This window comes from Gopherus evgoodei, chromosome 6 (genome assembly GCF_007399415.2).
Source record: "Gopherus evgoodei ecotype Sinaloan lineage chromosome 6, rGopEvg1_v1.p, whole genome shotgun sequence".
Lineage (NCBI taxonomy): Eukaryota > Metazoa > Chordata > Testudines > Testudinidae > Gopherus > Gopherus evgoodei.
This window is the reverse complement of record NC_044327.1, coordinates 37,622,193-37,639,370: the sequence shown is the minus strand read 5'-3', so window position 1 is coordinate 37,639,370 and position 17,178 is coordinate 37,622,193. Positions and strand designations below refer to the sequence as shown.

The window sequence follows — 17,178 nt, the reverse complement described above, 5'->3', positions numbered from 1 at the left end:
GTTGTTACAGCTGCTCAGTTCCACAAGATGTGTATAAGACACAGTGGTTTTCATCTACATCATTAGGTGCAAGCAGTTTCTGGGGATCTTCAATCTGTAAGTCTGTCTTAGAGTTTTAGGTCTGAATGATTCAAAAACCAGAATAAAACTCTGGACACTGGAAGAGGCAGAGTTCAGGGTGAGACCATGCAAAAGGGTATCATGGCTTTCCTCTGAAACCACAGTGCAGTACAGGCTTCCTGAAAGATCGGGGAAGTTCTGCAAAGCTAGCTGGCTTCGGGCTTGTAAGAAAACTAGTTTATTTTTAAAATAAACTCTGTGGCTCTGAATTACAAACTCAATCATAGTGCTTTCTCTGGAGAGAGACATCTGCCTGTATTTCCCTTCCGAAGCTGCTGGGCTCCAGACAAGAGTTCTATGCTTTAGGACACGGGCCGTGTTATCTTCTAGGTTTGCAGAGCACCTTGCTCATTTTGGGCTGTCACAGAATCAAAGGGTGGGAATGGGAGGAGGGGAGAAGGACCTCCACATTTGCTAAACACAAATTCAATTAGAGGATTCTTCACTTGTTTTTTAAATTAAATTGGAATTTTAAAAAAACTATTTAAAATGAAATCTAAATTTAATACAAAATACATTAAGGCCTAAACTTATCTCTTAAAACAAAATGCTGTTTTGTGTTTAATTAAATGCCAGTTACAGTCCTAATACAGCTAGACATTATGTTGAAAAAAAGTTAATTATATAGCAAATAAGCAATACTGTACATCATTCACCATTTTCTTACATACCAAAAGGTACAATTAAGAATCAGATTAATCTATATAATCGCTTAAATAAATTTAGAGAGTTATAGTATACTCTCCTAGGTAGCAAAGAGATGTGCCAAATCTAGTATAAAGGCTCTATTTCGCTAAAAATCAATGTTTTAAATGGTTATATCAACCAATGAGAACACACTTATTTTCAGAAAATAAGTACAAATGAAAATGTTTTTAAAAAATGAAAAAATACTGATTTAAAATAGAGGCTTTCCACTTGGTGACTTTAAATTGCTGATTTAAATCAACTTACCCTAGGTTGAGCTGTTAAATTTTGGGTTCAGAGTAGGAACTGAACTGAAATTTTGGATAGTTCTTACTTCAACCAAGTTAAGGCCCCTAGCCACAAAGCTACTTAGGCACCTGAGTTTGGGGGGTTTAGGCACCACTATGATCTATAAGATGTGCATCAAACCCTGTAGGCACTACATTCACTAGGTGCCTAAATTTTCAGGCTAGATGTTCCCTGGGTACATAAACTTCTACATCTGAGCATGCACACTGCTGCCACCCTCTGAGTGCCGAAGCATCTATCTCCCCCCTAAGCCACAAAGCAAATTGATGAACGATGAAAATAAGTACGTGCCTGCCTATCTCATGTGTGGGATCCAGTCCAGTAGGTGAGCTCAGAGTTTGCCTGCTGGCTCACATCCCATTCAAAATTGGCCAGGAGTCGTTATGCTCCTGATAATTTTTAGTCCAGTGGTTAGAGCACTCACTTGGAATGTGGGAAAACCCAGGGTCAATTCTCTCCTCTGCCTGAGTGGGGAAAAAGATTTGAACTAGGATCTCCCATCTCTGAGGAGACTGTAGCTCAGTGGTTAGAACAAGGTGTGCATCTAGGCAGGGTTTACCCATGAAGAGGAGTGTTTGCCTCTCCCATTGGCTGGCTTAGGAAGCTTCTTACCTCCCATGCTGACTTGTGTGGATCACAGTCTTAGACACCTCTCTCTCATTGTATAGGAGCCTACACACCTGACTCGGATGTTGTGGATTGCTGCGTTGTTCCTGTGATTTCCTAAGTGCCTAGAAGTTAGGCATTGCAACATCCAAGTCCTTTTGTGGAGCCAGGCCTAGGTGACTTATCCTAAACTGCTGTTGTACTGCTTTGCAAGGTGTGTTTAAAAACAAACAAACAAAAAATCCACACACCCACTCAGCCTTCTATCCCCAAGTGTCTCATCTTCCTGAAGTGCAATTAGTGTGCTTGTGATTTACAAGAGACAGTATGGAAAAAGATGAAGTTATGCTAAATCCTTGCATCATATGGCCCTTTCCTTTAATATTAGCTGCAGCTCAGGTCAGTGTTTGGCAGTTCCTAATAGTTTTAAATGTAGAGGATATTCCATGTACATTGTGGCTTTAGACATGATTTTTTTCAAATCCAGGACAAAGGATTTACTTTAGCTTATCAAAAGATCCGATTAACTGTAGTGGCAGGTGGAAGGAATTTCAAATGTTTAAGTGTTTGCAGCACAGATCATTCCCAGTTAGAAGTACTTTGTGTTGGACTGTTGGCTCCTTAAGTTTAAAAGTTCAAGTGATTTCATTTTAAAATAAAAAAAATAGGCCATCAGTCTCCAACTTCGTAAACAATGAAAGATGAAGCTTGAGGGGAAGTACTGCAAGACAGCATATTAACCACAGTGTACACTGATCATCTGAAAGCGTCACATACAAGCAGAAGCATTTTTTCAGGTCTTTGTACCACATGATTCTTTAGAGGAAGTGAATTTGATCACCAGAAACTCTTAAGAAAATCCAACAAGTTATTTGATTAGTTTCACTATAGGAGTGTTGAAGCGAGAAATAAGAGGGTTTATTTTTAATTTTGACCAATCTATGAAGTTAACAAAAGTCCCTCTTGAACAGGGGTTCTCAAACTGGGGGATCAGGACCCCTTAGGGGGTCACGAGCTGTCAACCTCCACTCCAAATCCCGCTTTGCCTCCAGCATTTATAATGATGTTAAGTATATTTAAAAGTGTTTTTAATTTATAAGGCGGGGGGGTCTCACTCAGAGGCTTGCTATGTGAGGCCTTGGCTACACTGGAGAGTTGCAGCGCTGTAAACCCACCACAAGCGCTGCAACTTACTCACCGTCCACACTTGCAAGGCACATACAGCACTGCATCTCCCTGATTGCAGCGCTGGCTGTATTCCTGCTCTACTTGGGGTATAATGATTGCAGCACTGGTGATGCAGCACTGCTCCGCAAGTGTGGCTACCAAAAGCGCTGTAGTTGGCCTCCAATGTATTAGGAGGTATCCCAGAATGCCTGTTCAGCCACTCTGCTCATCAGTTCGCACTCTACTGCCCTGGGCTCAGGTGACCCGCCCTTTAAATGCCCTGGGAATTTTAAAAATCCCCTTCCTGTTTGCTCAGCCAGGTGTGGAGTGCAATCATCAGTGAATCTTTCCAGATGACCATGCCTCCATGCACTAAATGAGCCCCAGCATGGAGCAATGGCTAGTTGCTGGACCTCATCAGTGTTTGGGGGGAGGAAGCTGTGCAGTCCCAGCTGCTCTCCAGCCATAAGAATTACGATACCTATGGGCAGATCTCAAGGGCCATGCTGGAAAGGGGCCATGACCAGGACGCAGTGCAGTGCAGGGTTAAAGTAAAGGAGCTGCGGAGTGCCTATTGCAAAGCCCGCAAGGGAAACCGCCGCTCAGGTGCTGCCCCCACGACCTGCCGTTTTTACAAGGAGCTGGACGCGATACTTGGGGGTGACCCCACTGCCAATCCGAGGACCACGATGGACAGTTCAAAACGGGGGCGAGGAGGGTGGGTTAGAGGAGGGGGAAGGGGAAGGGGTTGAGGAAACCAAGAGTGAGGATACTGGGATGGGGGGAGACACCCCGGAGTCCCATGAGGCATGCAGCCAGGAGTTCTCAAGCCAGGAGGAAGGTAGCCAGTCGCAGCAGCTGGAACTAGTTGGAGAAGGACAAGCAGAGGAGCGAGTTCCCAGTAAGCAGCTTTTAGTTTCAGGATGCAAATGTTTCGGGAGAGGAGGAGGAGTTTGAGCTGCATGCATGCATGCCTAGATGTGGAATAGCCCATTGGTGTGGTCTATCATGTCGCGGTAATCGGCCTCGGTAATCTCTTCAAAAGTTTCTGTCAGAGCGTGGGCAATGCGCTTGTGCAAGTTTATAGGGAGAGCCACTGTGGTCCTTGTCCCAGTCAGGCTAACGTGTCCGCGCCACTGTGCCGCGAGGGGTGAGGGGACCATTGCTGCACATAGGCAAGCTGCACAGGGACCAGGGCGGAATCTGCATTGCTGTATAAGACCCTCCTGCTCTTTCCAGGTCACCCGCAGCAGCGAGATATCTTCCAGGATTAACTCCTGTGGGAAATGTGGGGAGAGTGTTCAGTGTAGGTGCCCCCTGCAGCATTTTGCTCTCCCCAACGCACAGAAACCCCTGCACATCCCTGAAACAATCATTACTCACCATTTCCTGCCTCCTGTGGGTTAGGTGTGCTCTGTTTGGTATGGGAAAAGTATGCTAAAGTGAAGACTGTAAACTCCTTCACTATGTGGGAATAACTGGGTGAGATTATAAACAATGCAGTCTGTGTCCTGTTTTAACTGTTCCCATTTCTGTCTTTCGAACAGTGTCCTTGAATACTGGACTGCCTGCATCATCCACTGGGCAGAGGCTAAAGAACCTCAGGAAAAAGCCGCAAAAAAGCAGAGACGACATGCTGAAAGCAGTTATGGATCACTCTGCCAGAGAGAGTAAAAAACTGCAGGACTGGAGACAAAGGGAAAGCCTGCTCTGCCAGAGAAATGCAGCGGCTAAGAAGAAAAGCACAAAGCAGCTGATAAGCATCCTGGTGCGCCAAGCGGACTCTATCCAGGCACTCGTAGCCATGCAGGAAGAGCACTGCCGTGCCGGCACTCCCCCAGTCCCAAAGCTCTTTCCCTTGTGCCCCAATGTCAGCTCCAACCCACCTTCCCCAGCATCCAGGTTCTTACCACCACCAGCTGCCCCCAACACCTGTACGTTCACCAACCAGCCCTGAGAACTACGACCCTTACCCTCTGCACTCAACCCCCATCCCCATGCAGTATTTTCATCCTGAAGTGCAGCAGTCATTGCAAAGCACTCCAGACAGGACATATTCAAACCTGTGACTGTACAGTTCACCACCCTACCCCCCTGCCCTTTTAGGTTCCCAAAATGTTGTGTGTCTGTCAAGAAAGTTATTTTCTTTTCAATAAATGAATTCTTGGCTTTGAAAACAATCTTTATTATTGCAGAAAGTGAAAGAAGCATCCACTGCAAATCATTTTTGGAAAAACAGATTCCTACTATTGTAACCACTGCACTTCACTCTCGTGCAAGGCACCAAACATTACTGTTGGTTTTCAGCCTCAGATTCCTCCCTCAAGGCATCCCTAATCCTTGTAGCCTTCTGCTGGGCCTCTCTAGTAGCCCTGCCCTCTGGCTGTGCAAATTCAGCCTCCAGGCATTGAACCTCGGAGGTCCATTCCTGACTGAATGTTTCACCCTTCCCTTCACAAATATTATGGAGGGTGCAGCACGCGGATACAACCGCAGGGATGCTGCTTTCCCCCCAAGTCTAGCTTCCCGTACAGAGATCGCCAGCACCCTTTTAAATGTCCAAAAGCACACTCCACAGTCATTCGGCACCGGCTCAGCCTGTAGTTGAACCGGTCCTTGCTCCTGTCAAGCTTCCCTGTATACGGTTTCATGAGCCAAGGCATTAACGGGTAAGCGGGGTCTCCAAGGATCACAATGGGCATTTCGACGTCCCCTACTGTGATCTTCCAGTCTGGGAAAAAAGTCCCGGCCTGCATCTTCCTGAACAGGCCACTGTTCCAAAAGATGCATGCATCATGAACCTTTCCAGGCCAGCCTGTGTTAATGTCAATGAAACGCCCACGGTGATCCACAAGTGCCTGGAGAACCATAGAGAAATACCCCTTCCGATTAACGTACTCAGATGCCAGGTGGGGTGGTGCCAGAATAGGAATATGCGTCTCATCTATCGCGCCTCCACAATTAGGGAAACCCATTTGTGCAAAGCCATCCAGAATGTCTTGCACGTTCCCCAGAGTCACGGTTCTTCTTAGCAGGATGCCAATAATGGCCCTGAAAACTTGCATCAACACGATTCCAACGGTTGACTTTCCCACTCCAAACTGGTTCGCGACCAATTGGTAGCTGTCTGGAGTTGCCAGCTTCCAGATTGCAATAGCCACCCGCTTCTCCACCGGCAGGGCAGCTCTCAATCTCGTGTCCGTGCGCAGCAGGGTTGGGGCGAGCTCCTCACACAGTCCCATGAAAGTGGCTTTTCTCATCCGAAAGTTCTGCAGCCACTGCTCGTCATCCCAGACTTCCATGACGATGTGATCCCACTACTCAGTGCTTGTTTTCTGAGCCCAAAAGCGGCGTTCCACGGTGCTGAGCATTTCCGTGAATGCCACAAGCAATTGATTGTCACGCGCGTCAGGCGACTCGATATCATCGTCGGACTCCTCACTGTCACTTTGGAGCTGAAGGAATAGCTCAACTGCCAAACGTGATGTGCTGGCGACAGTCATCAGCAAAGTCTTCAGCAGCTCGGGCTCCATTTCCCCCAGAAATTGCACTGCACAGAGACTCACAATGGCACCAGACGTGGACGGAAAAACTGTGAGTGCTCGGATGTGAAGCGATGCACCACGGGGCTTTGCGACAGGAAGCGGAATGACTCGCACCCTTCCGTCCCCTTCCCACAACCCACGGCGCCAAAATGGGACGAGGTGCTCTGTGGGATAGCTGCCCACAATGCACCACTCCCAACAGCACTGGAAATGCTGCAAATGTGGCCACACTGCAGTGCTGATAGCTGTCAGTGTGGCCACACTGCAGCGCTGTGCTTGCACAGCTGTACAAAGACAGTTGTAACTCCCAGCACTGCACACTTGCAAGTGTAGCCATGGCCTGAAAGGGGTCACCAGTACAAAAGTTTGAGAGCCACTGCTCTTGAGGGTCTTTCCTAAATATTACTTGCAGAATTTAGATTGACAGTGTCTGGTGATTAGCACAGAGCAATTGCTTGGTATGTCAGAAAAAATTATTTGAACTCTGACAGCCTGATGGTTATGATGTAACAAATGTTTTCATCTTACCCTGTGCTCACAGGGTGATAACTGGTATAAGGTCTGTGCATCTCCCCTAGCCAGTATATTGATGCACCCTGCCATGACAACCAGACAAGCCTTCAACTTTCCAGTCTGCATTCCCTTCCTAGAATGCTGCTCTATTGCATTTCATTCCCCCTGCCAAACTCTCCAGTCCTCCTTTGGTGGGACCAGGGCCCAAATCTAATACTCATGGGACAGGGGAACTATTTTCTCTGTGTTAAATACCTATATTATATAAGGATGATCAAGAATACTTAGGCCTTCTCCTTCAGTGGATGGAACACAGCAGAGATCTATGAAAAATATCCTTGTTGACTAGTTCTGCATGGATTTACACCAGCCTGGAAGTCTCCCTGTGCTACTCAGGCCCAACAATATGTAGGACACAGACTGTGTTTAGTTTGTAGAGAGGCCTCCTCACCCTCTGCCTGTTGAGAAATGAGTTTCACTCAGCCTCAATTACATGCAGGGGAATTTACAGGATCTGCACTAATATAGATCCACTTACCCTCAATCTCTTTGGAGGAGATGCACAGGGGCAGCAATAGCATATGAGACTCCATTATCTCCCCACACAGATTCGCTTGGGATTTGTATAGGGGATGATGAAGGGTCTCTTCTCACCTCCCTCTTTTCCTCAGCAAAGATATAGTCAAACTGCAAATGCTGCAGTCACCTTACAAGTACATAAAATAGAGATTGAAAGATCTTTTATAGCACCCACAAGCATGCTAGGCATTTCCCAGGCATATCAAGACACATCTCTGGCCGGAAGATCTTGCAATCTAAATGATGACAAGTGAAAATATACAAGGCCCCAGCTAGTCCAACCCAATCTTTTTGTGTAACTTCAAGCCCAATATAACAGTTCATTTTTATTTGCTTGATCTGTTTTGTTTATTCTATAGCTCAGTGCATTGCTTTATTGCTGTGTTATTGACTATTTCACTTGAATTCATGTCTACCAGGAAAATCTCATCACAATGAAGTTAGTCGATAGTGCTCTTCGCAGACCTACAGTTATAATTAATTCCTAAAAGTTTACATCTGATTTTAACGGGTTTTTCCTGTTCAACAGAAGTTAAAGCATCTAGTTCCACATGTTAGTAATTTAGCCTGGACTTGACAAGATTTTAATTTTATCATCTTGTATTATTTCTGAGCATAGATAAAAGGTATGGCACATCTCACAATCTGAAATTCATAGTAGTAATTTTCTTCCTTCTCGGTCTACCAATTTTTAGATCTCTATGAAAATTAATTGATTTTTGCTATAAAGGTATTTCAGTATTTTTATTTATTTACACTATTATTTTGTTAGGAAATCTTCCAGAGATCTGACATCCTTTTGTCAACAGGCTCCAGGTAAAACAAGAACAGTATCAAAGAAACAAAAATAAATTCCAGGATTACCCAGATCCTGAGAGGTCCTTAGGAGCTTAACTCACATTACTTGCAACAGCAGTCAGGCACCTAAATACCTTTCAGGATCTGGCCTTGTGTTACTACATGCACCAAGGGACAGTCTGGTAAAGATTTTAATAATGGAAGAGAAATTTCTTAAAGGATGTTGCAGAAGCTCACGCCTCGTCTATATAAGAAAGTTCCACTAGTTTAACTAAAAGTGTTGTTTTAAACCAATTTAATTAGACTGGTGCAAACCTAGCCATGAGCATTTATTTTGGTTTTATGGCTTGTCTACACATGGAAAGTGACTGGCATAACTATTCCACTATAGCTATGCTAGTATAAAATTCACCCCTGTGGACACAATATTCCAGAATAAAAATGACTTTAGTTTAGATTACTCGATCTTCCAAATTTCCCTGTGTAGATGAACCCTCAGTGTCACAGCAATGAGATAAAGTGACACCCTTATTTGCAATAGAAGGGCTTTTAAAGTTTTTCAAACACAAGGGGACCAGATGTGAACCATTATCAGTCACATCAGCTGTTAGATTGTTTAACTGCTACTGTAAATGTGACAAGATTATTTTCAAACAGTTGCAGGAAAGTCATCTAGAGTAGTTAAATCATTTCCTTCCACTTCAATTGAGGAAGATTGAGTGAAATCCATTCATGATACCCACTGTTAGCAAAGAATCATTTTCCTTGTGGTGACTGACCCTAAGGCCTGGTCTACATGGTTGGGGGTGGGGGGAAAATCGATCTAAGTTACACAGCTTCAGCTACATGAACAACACAGCTGAAGTCAACATACTTAGACCTACTTTACCATGGTGTCTTCACTGTGGTAAGTCAATTGCTGACACTCCCCTGTTGACACCACCTGCGCCTCTCACTCCAGTGGAATACCGAAGTCGATGGGACAGCGCTCAGCGGTCGATTTAGCGCATCTTCATTAGATGTGATAATTTGACCCCTGCTGGATCGATCGCTCCGGAGGCAAGTGTAGCCATGCCCTAAGGGTGGAATCTTCAAAGGGACATAAGTGTTGCAATGCTGAACATCACGGTGCCCTGGAATCACGGGAACACCCCCTCTCAAGATAGCCAATATGTGATGCTGATGCGCTAAACCCTGGTTCTTCCTCTGAGATAGATGCCTTAGTCCAGGCTGCAGGGAGGTGCCTAGCTCTCCTAGAGATCCACAAACAGCAGCCCCTTTCCTGGCTTAGCCACCTATGTTGTTTCTTGCAGGAACGAGTTAGGCATTTGCCTCACTCCACACAAGATGGGGGGAGGAGATGGTGGTCATGTCCACCATATAACCTTTAGCCCAGCAGTTTGATTATTCACCTCAGAAGTGGGAGACCCCAGTTTAAAATCCTCTCACACGTTGCCAGTGAAGGAGGAAATTGAACCTGGATCTCCCACACACCCCTGAAGAGCACTGTTATTGGACTCAAAGTTATAGTGGACACCACCCTCCTCCAGTTTGCCTTTGAATGGGGCTTGATCCATTGTAGGCACACTGAGCACACCTACCAGATCAGGATCCGCATGCAAGTTAGGCAGATGAATGCCTGTTTTCTTCTGGTTTGTGGATCGCTCTGGGGCTAGGTGGGAGACAGGCATCCAGATGCCTACTAGGAGGGAGCAGTTCACCTGCCCAGAGGCAGAAACATAGGTGCAGAAGAAGCTTTTACTCTGAAAATTTAGGTGTTCAGTGAGTTTAGAAGCCTACAGGGTTTGGTGGGAGTTGTGGAGCCAAAATAGGAAGTTAGGGATGGGATCCAAAGAAGTGCTTAGGTGCTTAACACTCATTTCAGTACTTTATCCACTAGATCATGTTCAGCACTGGTAAAGCCCCAGCTCATGAAGTCATGTGACTACATGAAAATTTGAGCTTTCATTTTTTTACGTGAGTGTATATTTCTATCCCTCAGGGTTGCAGAAGAGCTTGAAAATACGATTCAAGTGTATCCTAAAAGGTAAATAACCCAAACTGCATTTAAAAAAACAAAAAACAAAAAAAAGACAAAACAGTTTATTTAAACTGATCTGATGATTTTTGAACACTCAGGGTTGGCAATAGTGATTGCTGCTTCTTTCAGGCACACAGATCAAAGGCAAAACTGGCTGCAGTGCAACATCTCTTCACACATATTCTAGAAGGGGTAGGTACTTAGCTCCGGCACAGCATCCATAATTTCATGTTAATCCCAGCAAATCTACTTTCAACTAATGTTACAGTTACAAAGAGCATGGAGTATCAAACATCTGGATGGAAATTTGCAGGGGGCAAAAAAGTCTGACCGTCTCCCAGCTCCGCAGCAAGTTTTGATTGCAGGATACAGTAATGAGAACTCATTTAAAAAACAAAAAGCCCCTCCCACTTTAAATGAATGTGTTTATATTAGAGAGACAAGATGGGTGAGGTAACAACTTTACAACTGCGTGTATTGATATACACTGCAGAAGTTAGAATTACAGAATTAGTATATTGTGAACCATGGTTTTGTAAGCTACACTTCTGAAAAGTGAAGTACACTCTATGAATCTGTTTTATTGTGTTTGTTCATTTACAGAATAATTTTGCTCTCATTTGACGGGACTGCCAGGAGTGCCCCTTTTGAAGTCAGTTACATCAGTTTCAAAATAGCATAAGATCAGAATCTGGCCGTAACACACATACTAAAAAAAACCAGTAAATCACTGAGTTCATTGAGATTCTATTACAGTTAATTTATCCCCTATTGAAGTTCAAATATTGTTAAGTTTTGTGTAACTCAATGATACCAGCAGAGCAGATTTTATAAGAATCATTGTTGCTCAACAGAGCTCTAAAACAAAGTTTAAGTGATTAAATCAGTTATTTAAAATGTGGTTCTACTCTGAAAATTGAATGTAAAAATGTCATTGTGAGGCTCCATGTTTGTCTCGTTGATTTCTATATCAAGTATGCTCTGCTTAAGTGTTTTATTTTCAACTGTCATCCTTGAAAAAATAACTTGGGCTTTGAAAGCTAAGCTGTATTCTTCCCTTCTCAGGCATCTGCAGCAAACAGAAGGTTCTGCAGGCCAAGATGGGGTTTTATAGGTGTCAGAGGGCTATCACCTTTCATGTGTTTGCACAGGTGTAACTGACTGAAACCAAGTAAACAAACCTGTTGATGCACAATAGAATCCAGTGCATTTTTGAACATGCAGTTGCACATGTACAGGTAAGAAAACAAACCACAGAGTATGGCCAATGTCTGTCAATTTCTAGCTAGTTAACTGCACAGTACTGCCTAATGAAGTTGTTCACATTAGTGAATATTTACTTGACTGCACAACTCCCTTCAAAGTCAGTTGAAAGTTATACATATCTATCATGGAGCAAACTTTAGCATTCTCTACTAAGTGCCAAGTATTTTGCAAAGATTGACTGAAACAAACAAGTTGGATTGCTAAAACAGGACAGATGTTATCTAAACTAAGAAAAGCACATTGTTTAATGATTTAGAGTAGTCAAATCTCATTGATGACTTTCCACTTGTCTCCAAAAAGCACAAAAGCAGCACTCTCCTGCCCGCACACGCAAAAAATCCTTCGTCAGTTGATTGTTTCATTAGAAAAACTAACCACATATTGGTTTTGTTGAGCTGTGCAGTAATTCTACAATGATCTGAATTAAACCTGCATTGTATTTGATGCAAAGTCGTCTGTTGATTAAGAAATTTAATTATCTGAGCATTGACAAGACTTCCATGTTCAAAATGGAAGCATGGGTACTGGCATGAAGTTAGGCTTGCATTTCCATCACCCTTATGAAAAGGAACTTTTTAGCCGTTTTCCAATAAATATAATCTTGATGTCCAGTCATGGAATTATGCCAGGACTGAGCCCCAAGTTGTTCAGGAAGCTCCTCTTGTGAAAGGAGAGGACTAGTTTGAATGAAGAGTGGCCTCGTTAGATCTGGAGATTAAATGCCAGATTTTGACAGAAAGGACAAATTCTGCTCCTGGGATGTGTGTATGTAGTTCCTACAGCCTTCAGTGTGGTTTCAATGCTCAAACATCCGATGGCAGAATTCAGCCCTTAATATAGTATGTCTACACTGCAGTAAGATAGCCTGATCCTGAATATCTACACTGCAACTTTATAGTCCCACAGCCCAAGCCCCATGAGTCCAAGTCAGCTGACACAGGTGTTTTACTGCAGTGTAGACATATCCAGAGTGTTCATCACTGCTGAATATTTGCATCTGCTTTGAGCGGATAGACTGACTTAGTTTCATCTAGGATTTTTCCTCCCTTTAAATTGTGTTTAGGCTGAAGGGGACAAAAAAATCCAAGAACAGTTGCTTTATTTTTGCACTGTTCTGTAGTGACTGGTTACCAGTTGCCCCCACCTTTCCCAATAAGGTTAGTAAATAGAATCTGCTTCTTTATTCTGTCTTCTCAACATCTTTCTTGTAATTCCAGTAGCATTCCATCAACTGGAAGAGGATTTAACTGTCACTTTTATATTAAATAATGACTATGTAGGCAATACAATTCACCTTATCCTCAATAACCTTGTCTACATTACACGTATTTGTTGTTGCAAGCAGTCAGCCACATGAGCAGCTACCAAGAGAGGGTCTTTAACCATCCGAAGATGACAAGCAATTGTCACCAAAGACTTCATACTAAGAAGAGTGGGCAGGGAATTCAGTAAAAAGACACATGGACAACAAGGTGGCATGCTATCTCCCTGGAATAAATATACTTCCCAACTTATTAAAAATGGAAGTTAACAGCAAGCAGTAAGGTCTAGTGGAAAAAGGAGCAGCCCAAGAATGGCTGCTCTATGGTTTTCCCAGTGCAGCCAAACATGCCCCTAGATCCCACTGAGCCACAACAATCCTGTGTTTTCTAAAAGGGACTTCTGCCATCCCCTTCTTGCTCACCGCAGAAGTACACTGCCTTACTTCTGGTCCCCACCCCCACCCCGCCCATCTCCCATTTTCATGGCTTTTCTAAATGTCGTGATATAGGCAATCTCAGCCTCTCAAACAGGAGACATTATACAGAACAGGTGTTAGCTAGAGACACAAACAGGCCCACACAGCTCAAGTTCCAGCTCGATCTGCCTTTGTTTACTAGAGACCATATGATGTCTGGAACTCTATACAGCATAAAGAAGTGTCTAGTGGTAAGGGAGGATTTGATCTGAAGTGAGGGGATAGCAGTACAAAACTTGTACTGAAAAAGAGATAGAGCAGACGTACCAATATAAAAAGGTAGATGTGGGATAAAGCACAAACAGTGAGTTTTCCCATGAAGTATTGATTCTTTTTTTCCCCAAAAAAGCTTTCAGACCTACAGACATTCCACTCTCCTTAGTAGTATCAACTATTCATAGGAAGAAACTTAGTTATCCTAATTACACATCTAGAGAGAAATCCTCGCCCCATTTAAGTAAAAAAATCAGTGGTAGTTTTGATGTTAACAGGACCAGAATTTCACCGCTGGAAGATAAGTTATGTATTTTCTGAGGCTGTAGCAGAGCTAACCAAGCCCATCTAAGACCTCAGCAATATATTGTCTATATCTTGCAAGTTCCCATTCAATGAATATAGCAAACTGATGTACATATTTACAGGTTATATTTCAAAACAAAAGTTAATGATAAAATATTCTGGGGGAGAAATGAAGTTACCTTCTCAAGCCCAGTTTGTTCTGAAGCATAAGGAGAAGTAGGTAACATTGATGTTTCATCCTATAATAGCTAATGGAACTGCAGTTAGAATTCTTGGTTCTTTGAATGCTCTCTGTGATGGAGGAAAGAACTGAGGCAGTTGGGATTGCACTGCCTTATATACACTTGGACATCCAACACCAGGAGAGGGTGCATGTGCTCAGCCCCAGCTTTGCAACAAGGCACTGGTGGCGCCTTTCCCACAAATGGGAATCAACTATTCTTAGTCACCCCTATGCAAATTAGGTCTTGTGCTGGCTAAATGTACAGGGGTAAATTTCACCTAAGTTCTAAATGTCTTTTGAATCTAACGTCAAGAATTCTCAGAGGAAAACAAACCATTTATTCTCTATCTCACATCAAGCAGACACTTGGAGGAATGGCCTCCTTTCAGCCTCCCTTTCAGAAGATTGGCATAAAGTACATTTTATATAAAAGTATGGCCCTAATGTCAAACAAATGTTGATTTGTTCCAATACAAAGGGGCATGTAGGCAAGTAGATAGCATACCCCTATTAATGTCTCAGCTGGGAGGTTATTACACATGCAGGAGCTAACATATGCCATCACTTTCAGCACAATGTGTTTCAACAGGAAAAGTCCTAAGGCACTTAGAAGGAACACAGCAGGATTTGATGAAGCCATAAGCCTTATTTTGTCACTTCCCAATTAAAGCAAGCAGTTTTTATTAACTGCAGCTGTGGGGTGTGAAAAATCTAGCTTCCTTTGTGTTAAATGTAGACATCTTATGATTTACATAGTGTAATGTATTTAAATGCATAGTACTGCATCTGAACAACAAACATTGTCCCTGTACCTTAAGATGGAACAGTAATTTTAGGGCTTATTCAACTGTATTTAGAAAATATCAGGCAAAATAGTTTAACCTTCTACTAGAGTTCTAAGGGTGAAATAACATTAGTAAAAATAAATGTTTGGGGCTCTATTCACAGAAATACATGACTATGTCTTTGGAGGGAGCCAACATATCATCAGCTGCAGCTTCAGTGCATGTTCCCTCATGCTGCTTGGATCAAGTGTCTGGACACGGAGATAGAATATTGTATTCCATATCTACAGTGTTTCTGTTTATCAAGAAGCTATAGGACACCCTGGACCAAAGAAATGGTCTTTATTGCCTTCCAGAAATGTGGAATATTATAACTCAGAATTTAGGTAAAAACTGGCTTTCCCCCCAACTAGTGTCCGAGTTTGCAATCCTTACACAAGCAGAGCCATTTAACTTGAACCCATGTATGGTCCTTATACTTTTGGCAATGTGACATACAGCCATTTAGAGCTGGACAGAAAATAAAGACTGAGGTATAATTTTACACAGCCTGTGACATGTGCAGACAGCAAGATGGAGCTGTTTTTTGATTTGCTAGGTTTCCCCAATTAAGAATATTTGCTTATAACTAGAGCAAGTGTTTTTAGGTTTGACCTTTTAATTGATTGGCAGCATGTTTGATGCTGTACAAACACCTGCTCCTGGTTGCAATCTAAGTTAGAACCAATTTTGAAAAGCCACAAATGCTTAGAGGCTACCTGTCACCACATTGTACAAGAATTACACATGAAATACATCCTTAGCCAAGCACAATCCTTCATGTTCCTTGCTTTGCATTATGCATGCCTAAGCCTCGCATTTCTGCTGGTATGGAAGCAGTTTTTCTTAAAATAGATAAAAGACTGCACGCCAAAAATTTTATTTTCCCACACTACCTCCCATAGTCACCTATCCATCTCTAAAGTCATGAACTAACAGCGTCTCTCTCCTCCACAAAGCTGACTCACATGCCTGCACCAAAGGAATACATTGATTTGGAAAAATTAAACTAGCTTAATCTGAAGCCAAGGAATTTTTTGAGTTTATACTGTACATCTTCCTGTGGCTTCTGTCCCCTCCGCAATCTGTGGTCATCTCTCCACAGGTCACATCACAATTTGCAGCTACAGCACTTAGAAAGATTCTTGGCCAAGAGACCTTGTCTTTAATTTGTCTGTAAAGCATAATGCACAAATGTGGGACTAGTCAAAAATAACACACTAAAGCAGGTTACTGATCTCTAAGGCCTTGTCTACACTAAAGAAATTTTTCAAAAGTTTCTACCTGTTACTTGTTCTAGTTCAGCTGAGGTAATGCACCCCAGAAGGATTCTCTTGAAGTACTCTGAGATATTGCTAGGGTCTAAAGTAAACTGTGACTGCTCAGGAAAAAAGACCTCAGAGAAGGCACCTTCAAAAAAGATTTAATAGAATTAGAAGAGGTCCAGACACAGCTAATTACTGCAATTAGAGACATGGAAAAGTAAAGGAGATTGAAGAGACTGGGACTATTTAGAGAAGGAATGAATCAGAGGGGAGATGTGATTGAGTGTCTTACCTCTCCACTATCCAGATGCATCACTCTCACCTGCTAGTGAGCAGGCCTTTTTGCTTTAGTCACAGGATTATCTACTCAGCCCCTCAAGGTAGCACCACTGAAATGTAGGGTATCCCAACACCTTCATCTATTTCAGGCTTCAACCTAACAACCTTTACCCAGGAAGCAGCTGTCCTCTTCGCTCAAAAGCCCCCCCTGCTTCTTTTTTTTTCCTGGGCTTCTTCTATACTGCCTGTTGCCTTCTTCCAGGCTCTTTAACTGAACATATGATGGGTTCTGTTCCCAGTCTGGAAAGAGCAACTCAGATCCTTCACAAGCTTCTTCAGCTTGCCTCTGTGTTAAGACAGGACACTCTCCAGCTCCTTCCTAATGAGAAACCACACTGGTACTGTTCTTCTCACTAGAGCAGCAACAACACCTCCTACTCCTACAGTTTTACTCTATTACTGAGATAGATGGCCCGCCTTTTATCCCACTTCCTTCTTCCCAGTGGACATTGCTCCTGGTGCACAGTCATGTGAGTGGGCAGGAAGGAGGCAGAATCCAGGCATGTGTCATAAATGAGACTTGAACCTCTTAAAGGTTCAGCTCATCCAGGTATAGGACACATTGTAGGTATTTATACAATGGGTGCTCTCTAGAGAAGGTAAACCAAGCTCTCTTATTTCCTTCTTTCTCATAATTCA

At 43.1% G+C, this 17,178-nt stretch overlaps 1 long non-coding RNA gene across 1 annotated transcript; it reads left to right on the top strand.

Annotated features, from left to right (window-relative positions):
- Positions 1 to 1,033: 1,033 nt before the first annotated feature.
- Positions 1,034 to 4,560, top strand: LOC115653624. The gene is made up of 2 exons (XR_004000970.1): positions 1,034 to 1,936; positions 4,437 to 4,560. It is a non-coding gene; the product is annotated as an uncharacterized LOC115653624 (long non-coding RNA).
- The last annotated feature ends 12,618 nt before the right edge of the window (positions 4,561 to 17,178 follow it).